Source organism: Pristis pectinata, chromosome 3, assembly GCF_009764475.1.
Source record: "Pristis pectinata isolate sPriPec2 chromosome 3, sPriPec2.1.pri, whole genome shotgun sequence".
Taxonomy (NCBI): domain Eukaryota; kingdom Metazoa; phylum Chordata; class Chondrichthyes; order Rhinopristiformes; family Pristidae; genus Pristis; species Pristis pectinata.
The window spans coordinates 104723049-104737706 of record NC_067407.1 but is presented as its reverse complement, the minus strand read 5'-3'; the positions used below and the strand labels follow the sequence as shown (position 1 = coordinate 104737706).

The 14658-nt window shown below is 38.5% G+C and overlaps 1 protein-coding gene across 16 annotated transcripts in view; it reads right to left on the bottom strand.

Annotated features, from left to right (window-relative positions):
• nrxn1a (neurexin 1a) overlaps positions 1-14658 on the bottom strand; it is a 1334105-nt gene that overhangs the window by 442504 nt on the left and 876943 nt on the right. The gene's annotated exons all lie outside the window — the stretch shown is intronic.

The following is a 14658-nucleotide window of genomic DNA, read 5'->3' as shown; positions in this document are numbered from 1 at the left end:
CAACACCTGTCCCTGCACCTCCTCCCTCATCACTGTCCAGGGACCTAAACAGCCCTTCCATATGAGGCAGAGATTCACATGCACCTCTTTCAACCTTGACTACTGTATTCAATGCTTGCAATGTGGCCTTCTCTACATCGGTGAGACCAAGTAGAGATGACTGCTTTCACACCTGCACCTCACTGTTCATGCTAGAGGCCAGATATAGTAATATAAAGCAGCAAGTTTTGAACGCGTCCACAACATAAATATTTCTCAATAAAATTGGAATCTAAATCATATATTCATAAATCTTGATATTCAAAATAGTGTAATTGCTTGACAGGTTATTGAAAAACCAACTGGAAATATGACTTGTGCTCTGCAATGAATATCTTGAGCTCCCAGTTGCATGCCATTTCAACTCCCCTTCAGATTTTCACACTGACTTGTCTGTCCTCAGCCTTCTCCATTACCAGTGTGAGGCCAAACACAAACTGAAAAACCAGTACCTCATATTCCACTTGGGTAGGCTAAAACCATATAGTATGAACATAGGATTTTCCATTTTCAGGTAACCTGCACCTCGTGTTCCTTTCTCTCTCCTCCTGATCCACCCAGGTTCTCTCCCTCCCTCCCACCAAGTGCTCCGTTTCTTTCCCCTTCCCCACCTGGTTCCATTTGCCCATCATTCGACCCTTATCTGGTTCCACTTACCACCTTCTTTACCATCAGATTCCAGAATCTGCAGCTCTTTGTTGTCTCCACTGATCACTGTCTAGTCTCCGTCTCTACATCCATCCTCCCCTTCCCCCACCTGGCACCATCTGCCCTTCATCCCGCTCCCCATCTGGTTCCACCCATCTCCAGCTAGCTTCTGTCCCACCTCCCCCCTCACATCTTTATACTGGCTACGCCACCCCCCCTCTACCCCCCGTCTACATTCTTCAGTCCTGATGCAGAGACTTGACCTAAAATGTTGACTATCCCTTTGCCTCCACAAATGCTGCTTGATCCATTGAGTTCCTCCAGCAGTTTATTTTTTCTCCAGATTGAGCACCTGCAGTCTCCTGTAACTCTTTTTTTTTAAAAAGCCCTTTGCTTGGTGCTACTGTTGCATAGGTATTTCCATTTCGTTTTTCAATAACCTGTCAAGCAATTACCCTACTTTGAATATCAAGATTATGAATATATAATAATTTAGATTCAAATTTTGAGAAATATTTACATTATGGACACATTCAAAACTTGTTGCTTTATATTATGTGGCTGCTGGCAATGAACAGCCAGTTTTTTTTATGCAAGAACCACACAGATATCTATGGGTTATGATAAGCATTTGAAACCTTGCAGCTGAGGTACTTGCAACACCTTGACTTGATTTACTACTGTTCTATGAGTCTTGAACAATAGCTGATTCTGTGTCAATGTCAGGAACAGATTCAATGTCATATTATACTTCAGTATCCATAAGGAAATCTATTGAGGCATGTGACAAAAGCAATGCACATTAAAATAGATTGTATTGTACATAGGCAACTCTAATGTCTGTTAAAATAAGCACTCCTCCAATATGTTAGAATAGTTTCCATTCCTAGAATAATATTCCTAATGTCCAATCCAAGTTAAAGTAAAATCAAGGCATATGATAGAAATCAAGACTTAATGTTACAATCAATGCACTGAAAATAAAGCAGAAGTAATAAATGTAGATCTGCTAATAAAATTCAGGGACCATATTCTCCCATATGAAGAGGGTGTAATGACAACTTAGGCCACACTTACATCATCTGATCATACATTACAAGTGAACTACAAATGAATTTTTTATGAAATCAAAAATGCTATAAAATAATCTGTACTCTATTTTTATTTGAGATCTCAAGCAATTGAATTAAGCATTGCATAAATATGAACCCTTTTATTCTTTGCTGTATTACTTTAACTGGTGGCATACTGACATTACCATGCTTTACCTGCCTTAATGCAGGTAGCCGAAACAGGGAGCCGAAAATAACTCAAGTGTGCAGCTGAGGGCTAGCTGATTTTATGTTATGTGAAAGAAGGTACTTCTGAGTGTACTGTGTGATATGGAAAAAGATTAAGAGAAGGTTTCTGAAGTCAGAAATTTGTTGAATAGAACTTGAATATGAGAGTTGCGAGGTTCTAATCACACTAGCAATCATTATAGATCTTAAAATAGACCTTGGGTAGCACTGGCTTGCTTGTGCGTTCAACTTACAGTAACAGTTACTGGACACTTGAACTTCAAGTGGAGTGCTTATTTATTCCAACAGCAAGGAACTGCCTAGGCAGAGTGCTTATACACAAAATAATCACCATGTCCTGTGCCCATGAGACTCATTTTTATAAACACACTACACCACTTCCAATCCTTAAAGGAAATGTGTGTAAACATTTTTTAGTTATGGAGATGTATTACAGGTCGAGTCTATTGACAGGCTTCCTTAATCAGTTTGACCTTCTCAACTGTATACTCATGCCTGATGTTCGTGCTTGTTCTGACGAGGTACTTGCAACCTCTTGACTTGATTCACTTTAGTTCCACGATTCTCAAACAGTAGCTGATTTTCTGTTGATGTCAGGAATAGATGCATTGTCATTCATTACTTCAGTGTCTACATTTATGTTTTATCAAATTAAATACCCTTTTTAACAACGGACCTACACTACTTCACCAAGGTCCCATTTTCAATCTTTAAATTAGCCCACACATCTGCTGACTTTAACACACTCACTCTGTAAAAATAATTTTTCCCCTCAAAACACTGCTTTCTGCTTCAACCCATCTCACTACTCTCTCCTCTAAGTTAGGCAGTACCAAGCTCAATGTGTGAAGCTAACAATACATACGCAGTTCTTCTGGAGAAAAACCAGTAACAGTACATACTCATGCAGAATTTAAGCAAGTTAGCCAATGATTCATCATGAAGCGAGACTACCCTTGCAATACATTCTTCTACAAGGCTTCTTTTGACGTGCATACAGATCTCTCTGCTCCCATCAAAGGCAGGATGATACAGAGGAATCAATAGATATTTGGCACTTTAACGTCACACAAAGCAAGTATGTAAACTGATCACTAGACACTCATTCTGTCCATATTCCATCTGTCCATATTCCACACATTGCAAAAATCCACTTCAATTGGAATACCGTCATACACATTTGATTTCAATCCATTTCTATTGTTCATCAATAAACACAACAAAATGATAATTCTCTGGAATGGCTGACTTGGCTATTTCCTTGGCTGTAATGGTGTCTTAAGCAGTATTGCTCTGAAGTGTTGGCAAACTGGATGCATGGACACAGCTTCCTTTAATTTAGTGATCCTCTTTTAAATATCCTTGGCCTGTTGATAATTCAATCCTGATTATAGAATAACTGTAAAGTTTTATTTGGATATTTGCTCAGAATTATGCATCTCAAAGTGTGCTAATAGAGATGCTTTAGTAACATATCTTGCTCAATCACCCAAACAATTTCAATGGCTGATATCAGGATATCTTCAGGTTGCAGAGTGAAAAATCGACCATTCACTACCAAGATAAGACAACTTGTGTAGTAATCTGAATAGAGGAACAGGTTGACCAGTAAACACTATGCCCAATCAATTTCCAGTCTTGTTAACCAGTCTTTACCACTGGCCACCCACTTTTTGGTGATGAACATCAATGACACAGTGTTATGATCAGTGCAGCACACTGCGCATTGCATCAAGCATAACATTTCCAAAACTAATTGTGAATATACATCTTGAGAGTAACTGTGCTGTTTATTAAGAATAGATGACTAAAGTTGCTGTATGTATTTTCATCCCCGTAATGAAACAGTCTATTGCTATGTTGCTCTGCATCTCTTATGACTTTCTGTCAATTACAACTGTGACCCTAAAGTCCCATTGTCTCAAACTATGGTTGCTTTTAGCACAATGCCGTACAAAGTAAATTCTATGTCCTGGGTGGTCATAATATTATTCAGAATCTATTTTTAATGAGTCTTTTGGAGAAACTTAACCTTTTGCTGAATTTGCATTGGAGATGACCCTCCTGTCTGCACATTTGCAGCATTTAAGTTTTTGAATCAATGATTCATCATGAAGTTAATGTAACTTTGGAATACTTGCTTCATATGCCCTTTCTTTTAATAATTTGGAGTTGTATGGGAATGATTTGTGGTACATTTATAATTGCTCTTGCCATTTGGGGTCACATGGTGCAGATCTTGCCTCTGGATGAAAGCATTGCCAGATATCCTTTGAATGGCCACCATTAAACTTGTGGATGGCACAAGATGGAATTCTCTGGTATTCTTGGCTGCCATCTCCAAGGAAGATGCAACACTACATGTCAGATCAAATGCAATATTTTAGTGCCAAGCAGCTTCGACAGGATCCTTTCATCAGTTGGACTACACACAATCCTTTCTCTGAATGCACATTATAAAAAAATTCTCCCAAGTTACAATACCTTGAAAGATCTTTGAGCCCAATGATATAATTACTCATTGTTTCACACAGATTTTGATTGCATTTGCCATATCTGTAGCTCTCCTTCATCTCAAAGGGTTGTGGTTTGAAATATTTTTCCAACCTCTGGACTGCCTAGGCAAATGAGATATCAAGACCTTTCTGTGCATTATATGTCTCAGAACCACTTTCAGAAAGAAATTACTACTTTCTTCCATTGCCTCACATCAGAATACAATGCCTGTACATTTTCAGCACCACTTTCCAACTCAAGAATATTATTGGTCATGAAAAACATCTCCATTGTATTCGTTTAGAATATGAATGACTCATAGGCTGCATTGTGAACTCCCAGACTACCTATGATGCTAGGTGGTGCTTGAGCCACAATTTTCTTTCTTCTTCAGCCAACACAGTACTGCAGATCTAAAATATCCTATGTGTTTGCATTTTTACTGTCATCTTCCATCATTTGGAGACTTATGGCATATTAAGGGGGATAAATCCCCAGGGCCTGATCAATTGTATCCTAGGACATTGTGGTAAGGTAAAGAAGAAATTGCAGGGGTACTAGAGAAATAAAGGTCTGCAGATGCTGGAATCTAGATGAAAAACACGTTGATGCTGGAGGAATTCAGCATGCAAGGCAGCATCCATGAAGAAAAGCTGGTGGTCAACGAAATTGCAGGGGCCCTGGCAAAGAAATTTAATCATCTTTAGCTACGGTTGAGGTACCAGAAGGCTTAAGGATGCTAATGATGTGTCTTTAATTCAGGGCTGCAAGGACAAGCAAGGGAACTGCAGGCCAGTGAGCTCAACATTAGAGGCAGGAAAGTTGCTGCAGGGATTCTGAGAGACCAGATCTACCAGCGTTTGGAAAAGACAAGGACTGATTAGGAATAGTCAGCATGACTTTGTGTGGGGAAGTCGTGTCTCACGAATCTGATTGAGTTTAGGGTAAAGGTGACCAAGAGAATTGATGAGGGCAGGGCTACATTGTCTACATGGATTTCAGCAAGGTCTTTGACGAGATCCCACATGATAGGCCTGTCTGGAAGGTTAGATCATATGGGATCCAGGGTGAGTTAGCCAATTGGATACAAAATTGTATTGGTGGAAGGAGTCAGAATCTGGTAGTGGAGGATTGTTATTCAGATTGAGGCCTGTGACTACTGGTGTGCTACAGAGATCAGTGCTGGCTCAGTGTTTGTCATCTATGTTAACAGATCTGGAGAACGATATCATTAAAGTGGTTGGTAAGCTTATATAGGACAGTGAAGAAGGTTAGCTAAGATTTTGATAACCTGGGGAAGTGGGCCAAGGAATGGCAGATAAAGTTGAACTCAGACAAGTGTGAGGTGTTGCATTTTGGTCAGTTAAACTAGGGCAGGACTTGCACAGTAAATGGTAGCGCCACAGAGTTTTGTGCAGGGGGTGCCTGGGATACAAGTATATAGTTCCTTGAAAGTGGTAACACAGGTAGACAAGGTCATGAAAGCATTTGGCATGTTTGCCTTCATTAAGCAGGGCAATGAGTACAGGAGTTAGAACATCATGTTAAAACTGTGCAAGTCATTGGTGAGACCACACTTCGAGTATTGTGTGCAGTTCTCGTTGCTCCGCTATAGGAAGGATGTGATTAAGCTAGAAAAGGCGCAGAAAAGATTCTTGAAAACATTACTGAAACTGGAAGCCTTGAATTATAAGAAGAGGCTCAATAGGCTGGGACTTTTTTTTTCCTTGGAGCATAGGAGGTTGATCAAATCATGAGGGGAATACAAAAGGTAGATGGTTACACTCTTTTTCCCAGTGTAAAGGAGTCTAAAACTAGAGGGCATAGATTTAAAGTAAGAGAAGAAAGATTTGGAAGGGACCAGAGGGGCAGCTTTTTCCATGCAGAGGGTGGTTGGTACATGGAATGAGCTGCCAGAGGAAGTTGTTGAGGCAAGTGCAATTGCAATATTTAAAAGTCATTTGACTAAGTATATGGCTAGGAAAGGTTGAGAGCAATATTGGCCAAATACAGGCAAATGGGACAAGCTCAGATAGACATCTTGATCAACATGGATGAGTTGGGTCAAAGAGCTTTTTTCCATGTTATACAAGTATGCCTTTCATTGTGTTCCTTGGTTTAACATTCGATTAAGACAAAATCTATTGGTGCTGCTTTCAGAAGTACTGCTTCACAATCCAGAGCAGTTGTTTGGAGTTCTCTGCATATCTCTTTGATCTGATCCACAAGGCCAAAATGGATTTACTGAGTCTGCAGTCAGATGATTCAATGTCGGGGTTCGTTTTCTGCCATTGTTTGTCGACAGTCAAAGGAGCCACAAAATGAGAATATTGCTTTTACAGGTGCTATGCTGATTTTTATTTCAGTTTTTTCTCCCAACTTTTTCTGCTGCTTCCCATTATCAGCAATTGTAATTTACCCTATGGTGTTCCTTACACACAGCTGAAGTCCCAGTGAGTTCTGCTTACAATAACAATCACAGGAGTTTTAAACAAGTGTTTACTGTACTTTAACACTGTGGGAACTCTTTACACAAGGTGTTTACATGGTGATATTACTACATCCTCCAACTCATACATACATCACACTCTCATGTGTCCATAACATGAACTTCAAAGCAAATTGAATTGATAAATTCAAAAATGTGCAGAGATGGGAAAATAATATGTTACATTTCCAAGATATCAAAGAGTTGAACATCAGCTGTGAAATTGGGCAAACACACCTGTAGGAAATACAAAGGTCATATTGCCCAGGCTGAAAATCTCAGACACAGACAAGCTGGCAGATCAAAAGGAAAACAATTCTGAGGAAAGAATTTGTGATGGGGCTCACAGTGCAAAAAAAAGAGCAGGCAAAGGAAGCAGAGAAAAAATACTTGATAGAAGCAAAAGTTCTGAAGAACATGTTATAGTACAAGTTGCCAGACAATCTTAGGATCACAAAACAAAGATCTGAAGCTTTTCTTCTTGTTGGATATTGGATAGTGGCATTAAAAAACAAAAATCAACCAAACAAAAACACACATTTAGCAAAAAGTTTGGGGGAGATTATCAACACAGCTAAAAATGTGGCAGCCAATTTTCAATGAGTTAAAGTGGCTGGGGCATTTTTCTTTTGCATACCAGAGTGACTGTGGTGGAGATATAAAGAGAACATATATCCTGCAAAATTAACTTAGAAAATTTGAAACAAACACAGAAGTAAAAAAAATTGCAGTCTGGAAAAATACATTACAGCAGTGGGGAGGAGGAGAGGGGTGGCAGTGGCAGTTTTTACCAGGACAAAACCTTTATGCTTGTTAAAACACTTTTTTTTGGGAGGTGCAGTAGGCCACTGAGGCGAGGATCACGAGGAATGGTGACTTGGAGTGTGTATGGTTGTAGCTGGGTGAAGTGGGGGTGATTGAAAAGATCCTAGAGATGTAGGGCTCACGAATGTCAAAGGATGGTGAGCATTGGAGGATAAGGCATCGTTAGTTAGACACAAGATTATGTCAAGGTCAAGGAGTGAATGGGAGGGGCAAGGGAGGCCAGACATCTGAAGGAGGGTGTGAAAGGCATCAGTGTAAAGGGGCAAGAGTGAACAGCAAGATATAAGGATTTGCCTAGTAGTCAATGGATGCCTTTGACTCCAAGGAAGCAAAGCAAGTAACTTGGGTCACCTTCAACTAACACTCAACATTTCCAGTTGAAGTATGCTTGTGTGTGACAGGCCTCAAGTAAACAGAAGGATATTATGCAAGTTGCATCAAGATGTCCAATGTACACTGTATGATATCACTGTGCTTGTCTAATGGTCTTCATGAGGGGCAAGACTCAATTTCAAGAAGTTCATTACAAAAAAAAGACCGATTCATGTGCAGCAACTCGCTTTATATCATTAATTTGTGGGGCACACAAAATATTCCACTCTGCAGAAGAATTTCTAGTCTCAGAAATATCTTTTCTTTGGCACCTGAACAGGAGAATAAGAACCAAGTTGAAGGAAAATATTCACAGCGAAAATTGAAAATCCCATCAGGATACCTGGGCAGAGTCAAGACAGTTCCCAGATATGACTGCTGTGTAAGAAAACCAGAGACAGAAAAAACAAAAGTCAGTTCAAAGGATTTAATGGAGCTGACATTATAGAGATCTGGTGACAAGATTAACACAATTATGAGTATAGGATCTTTAGAAAGAACAAGGCACAAGGAAAGGAGTTTATATGTTAATAAAGAATAGATAAGTTGAGTAAAAATATGGCAATTACTGGTGAATTAAGTAATAACAAAGGATGCAAGGCTCTGATAGAAGTTGTCTACAAACTTTGGTAATGAGAAAATGCGTGAAGGAAGAGCTCAGAGAATAGTGTTTGAAAAATAAATTTTACATCACATTCTGGAAGAAGCAGAGTACCTCAATTAGTGAAGGTGACAAATTCCTACAGTATATTCAGAATTGTTTTCCAGAACATTTTTTTGAACCATCAAGTGAACAGACCATATAAGATTTAATTTTTGGTAGTGAACCACAACTAGTTATATCTGATAGGAAAGGAAGGTAAAATAATCAAATTTGATATGAGCTTTGAAAGGGAAGTACAAAGCAGGCAAATTTAAATGAAAATTAAATCAAGTATTGTGATGAGATTAATTGTGATTGGGTAGGCCAATCAACAGGAGGAAAAGTTCTGAATGATACAAAATCATTACTGGAGATCCCCGGATTACGAATGACCTGACTTATGGAAATCCAATTTCATACAAATCTTCCCAGATATTTTAAAAGCAAAATACAAAATAGGAAAGTTAGTTATAGAAATGCCAATGAGTACAGTGCAGGTAGAAGCATCTGCCATATGCATTCAGTCACTTTGTTACAATGTCACAGTACGGGTAGCAGCTACATTGACTTGTAAAACTTCAGTATAATAATCTCCCTTAAATGCATTGAAATAATAACTGGAAAGCGACAAAGTGGTAGCAAGAGTGCTGGATCTCCTCATGAGCAGAAAATGACTGTGTCCAAGCAGAAAATGAAAACCATTAATAAGTATGAAGGAGCTCAAAGACTTTCCACCATCTTAAGCTAGCCTGGTCTTACAACCTCAACAGTGAATATGATTTTTAAAGTAAGAGAACGCATAAAGGAATGTGTGAAGTGTTCGGCACCTATAAAATCAACAGTGATAACAAAACAATCATCAGGAACTATCTGCGAGATGGAAAAGTTACTTACTTTGTGGGTGGAAGATCAAATTCAATGGTACATACTTTTTAGCCTAATGATGATTCAAGCTGGAGGTAGAAGTCTCTTTGAAGACTTGAAAGGGAAGCATAGTGATACTGACACCAAATTTGTGGCTAGTGGTTTAATGGATTTAAAGCTTAGGCTGATTTTCATAATGTGAAGGTGCGCGGTGAAGCTGCAATTGCTTATAGGAAAACCGTGGAATTGTTTCCCCGACGTGCGTAACAAATTCCCCCAGAAATGTTGCTTTTAAATAATCAAGAGCTCAGACTTATGCCAAACTATTCATTTTATTGTTGCAACCCCCAGTTAGGCAAGATGCTGACTCGTTGCAAGCTGCTCTCTGCAGATCTACTCATTACTTTTACTAGAATCATTCTACACTTTTAAATTTAAATTCTATGTCACTAACTATACCTCAATGCACTCAGTACTATCTCAATGCACTGTGTAATGAATTGATCTGTATGAATGGTATGCAAAACAAGTTTTTCACTGTACCTTGGTACAAATGACAAGAATAAACCAATCCTTAGAGGATACAGATATTACCCGATCTCAGATGGTCATTCTTCATGTCATAGGTTTCCTATGGAGCGTGCACTTTGACGTTGATTGATGTTCTGTCCTTTGACTTCGGGAGCTTTTGGCCACTTCTTATACAGTCAAACAAATGGGCCCCAAGCTCGCACTCTCTCGATTTCTCCAGCTAGCCCAAGTTTCACAGAACTTGTTACAATTTGTATTCTACAAGTGTACTTGATGCATTTTTGTTTACTTCTTTAATCACTGTTGGAGTCCATCTGGCCACTGCCTTACAAATCCAATCATGCTTGACATTTGGTCAGTAAATGTGTCATCTTTATCTCAGAGTACCATTGTTCAGTTCAGCTTCATTGACTCAGCTTTGTTACAGTGACCATTCCTTGATTAGGTAACATACTGCACTTCTCTTAGTAACTAGGGTTTTAATAATTTAGGTGAATACTATACTAAACAATGCTAACATACCAAATCATATGTGTATGTGGACATGCTAAATATTGCTATATTATTACATTTGAAGAAAAATCAAATGGCAGTTAGATGGCACAGCAAATCTTTAATGTCAATGAGAGGATATTTTTGGGAAAAAATGCTCGACATAACATACTTTTCTGAAGAGAAGACAATGCAGGGTTTTACAGCTGCAAAACAAAAAAAATGGATTACACTTTTGCTTGGAGCGAATGCAGCCAAAGATTACAAACTGAAACCCACTGCTCGTGTATTATTCAGAGAGCCTGAGTATTTAAGGGCATCAGTAAGGTGATCTTTTCAGTTCATTTCCATGCAAATACAATGTCTTGGATCACATTTGCAATCTTAGAGGATTGGTTCATCAATTGCTTTACTCCCAAGATGTGAAAATACTGCAGAGACAAAGGCATCCCATTCAAGATCTTGCTTGTGGTTAATACTACTCCTGGCCACCTTGCACATTGAGATGATTTTCACACGAATGCAAAAGCTTTTCTTTCCCCCCCACAACACAACTTCACCTCATCCGACCTATGGATCAGTGGGGGGGTGTTGGTGGGGGCAGTTAATGCAAATTTTAAAGCTTACCATCTTAGCAGGACCTTTGTTGAAGCATTGGATGCCACAGAGGGAGAGGCTGGTAAGACTTTACGTGATATTTGGAAATCTTACAACATTTACCAAGGCATCCAACACATCAATAAGGTCTGGGCAGAGGTAACCAACACCTGTTTGAATGGCATATGGAAAAAGCTGTACCCCCAGCTCATACACAGCTTTTAAAGGTTTCCAGAAAGATGAAACTTATTGGGAGGTGGCAGATAAAATTTCTCTTTTACAATATTTTTATTGAATCCATGAAAAAAAGTAGATGCATCAAGAAAGAAAACACTATTGAATACATTGTATTAAATCATACTTAGATTACAATACTCTAAATTAATAATCACATATAGAAGTTAGTTAATAAAGGAAAAAAAATTGAAATATTTTATTATAAAAAAAATCTACTCCCACTACCAAAACCCGAAGCTGTTAGATGGGGAAAAAAAGGAAAAACCTTTAAAAACATAACCGTGTCAGCCAATATCTGCGTTTTATCCCCAAATCAGAGATTTTGAAAGTAATTCAAAAAAGGTCCCCACAGGGTTTGAAAGTCTAGGTTAGATTCAAAAACTGAACAGCGAATCTTCTCTAGATTCAAGTATGACATAACATCCCGTAACCATTGAGCATGAGTAGGTGGAGTAACTTCCTCCCATTTAAGCAATACAGCTCTCCTGGCTATAAGAGAAATAAAAACCAGAATATGTAAATCAGAAGCCTTCAAAGTTATATCTTTTTCTCCAACAATCCCAAATAGTGCAGTCAAAGGATTAAGTTTAAAATTTATTTTGAAAAGTACAGGAAAAGTATGAAAGACCTCTGTCCAATATTTTTTAAGACTCTGACCCGTCCAAAACATGTGAATTAAGGAAGCCACTCCATTACTACATTTGTCACAGTAAGGAGATATATCAGAATAAAAACAGGATAATCTTTGGACAAGTGAACTCTATGGACCACTTTAAATTGAAGGAGAGAATGATGAGCACATAATGATGAAGTATTAACCAACTTGAAAATTTCATTCCGAGCTTCCTCAGAAATTGACATCTGCAAATCTTGTTCCCAAGCAGTTTTAATTTTATCTAGTGGCATCTTACTCATTCCTAGTAATCTGTCATAAATATTAGATATTGAGCCATCCTGAAAAGGTTCCAAATTAAAAATTACATCTAATAAATTCTTATCAGGACTCAAAAGGAAAAGAATGTAGTTGAGATCGAAGAAAATCTCTAATTTGTAAATATCTAAAAAAAATGAGTTTTTGGTAAATTATACTTGGTAGACAATTGTTCAAACGAAGAAAGGTTTCCTCCAACAAACAGATCTTGAAAACAAGTGATACCTAATTTGTCCCACTCTTTAAAAATTACATCAGTCAAAGAAGGTTTAAAAAATTAATTAAAGAAAATGGGACTGGACAAAGAAAAACTTAATAAACCAAAATATTTTCTAAATTGTAACCAAATCCTCAAAACATGTTTAACTACTAAATTATCTGTTAGTTTATTTAATGATATTGGAAGTGAAGAACCAAGCAAAGAGGTAATAGAAAATTTTTGCAAATGCAAATTTTTTAAACAGAATTAGGTTTAACAGAACAGGGTGCAGTGTCAGAGGACTGGAGGATAGCTCATGTTGTTCCATTGTTTAAGAAAGGCTCGAAGAGTAAACCAGGTAATTACAGGCCAGTGAGCCTGACATCAGTAGTGGGTAAATTATTGGAAAGTGTTCTGAGAGATAGGACATTTAAGTATTTGGACAGCCAAGGGTTGATTAAAGATAGTCAGCATGGCTTTGTGCGTGGTAGATCGTGTTTAACGAATCTTGTGGAGTTTTTTTTTTGAGGAGGTCACTAAGAAAGTAGATGAAGGTAAGGCTGTGGATGTTGTCTACATGGACTTTAGTAAGGCCTTTGACAAGATCCCACATGGGAGATTAGTTCAGAAGGTTCAGTCAATGGGTATCCATGGAAAGGTTGTAAACTGGATTCGAAATTGGCTGAGTGGGAGAAGACAGTGGTTGTGGATGGTTGTTTCTCAGATTGGAGGCTTGTGACTAGTGGTGTGCCTCAGGGATCTGTGTTGGGGCCTTTGTTGTTTGTTGTATATATCAATGATCTAGAAGATAATGTGGTAAATTGGATTAGTAAGTTTGCAGATGACACCAAGATTGGAGGTGTAGTGGACAGCGAGGAAGGCTTTCAAAGCTTGCAGAGGGATCTGGACCAAATGGAAAAATGGTCCAGAAAATGGCAGATGGAATTTAATGCAGACAAGTGTGAGGTGTTGCATTTTGGAAGGACAAATCAAGGGAGGACATACACAGTAAATGGTAGGGCACTGAGGAGTGCGGAGGAACAAAGGGATCTGGGAGTTCAGATACATAATTCCCTGAAAGTAGAATCAAAAGGTAGACAGGATTGTAAAAAAGGCTTTTGGCATCCTGGCATTTATAAATCAAAGTATTGAGTATAGGAGTTGGAATGTTTTGGTGAGGTTGTATAAGTCATTGGTGAGACCAAATTTGGAATATTGCGTGCAGTTCTGGTTGCCGAACTACAGGAGGGATGTCAGTAAGATTGAAAGAGTGCAGAGGAGATTTACTAGAATGTTGCCGGGTCTTCAGTAGTTGAGTTACAGGGAAAGATTGAGCATGTTAGGACTTTATTCCTTGGAGCGGAGAAGAATGAGGGGAGATATGATAGAGGTTTACAAAATGATGAGGGGCATAGACAGAGTTAATGCAAGTAGGCTCTTTCCACCTAGATTAGGAGAGATAAGTACGAGAGGACATGGCTTTAGGGTGAAAGGGGAAAGGTTTAGGGGGAACATCAGAGAGAACTTCTTCACTCAAAGTGGTGAGAGTGTGGAATGGGCTGCCATCTGAGGTGGTAAATGCGGGCTCGCTCTTAACTTTTAAGAGTAAATTGGATAGATACATGGACGAGAGTGGTCTGGAGGGGTATGGGCTGGGGGCAGGTAAATGGGACTAGCAGAATAATGTTTTGGCACAGACTAGAAGGGCCAAATGGCCTGTTTTCTGTGCTGTAGTTTTCTATGGTTCTAATTAATTTCCAAAGAGACCCATACTGGATGAGCCTTGATTAATGTAATGTAACCAAAACGTAAGATTTTGTATATTTTGCCCAGCAATAAAATCTAAAATTAGGTAAGGCTAAACCTCCATTCTTTTTAACCTTCTGAAGGCGAACTTTATTTAGTCTAGGATGTTTATTATTCCATATATAGGAAGAAATAATTGACTCAAGAGAGTCAAAGAAAGATTTAGGAATAAAAACAGGTAAAGCCTGA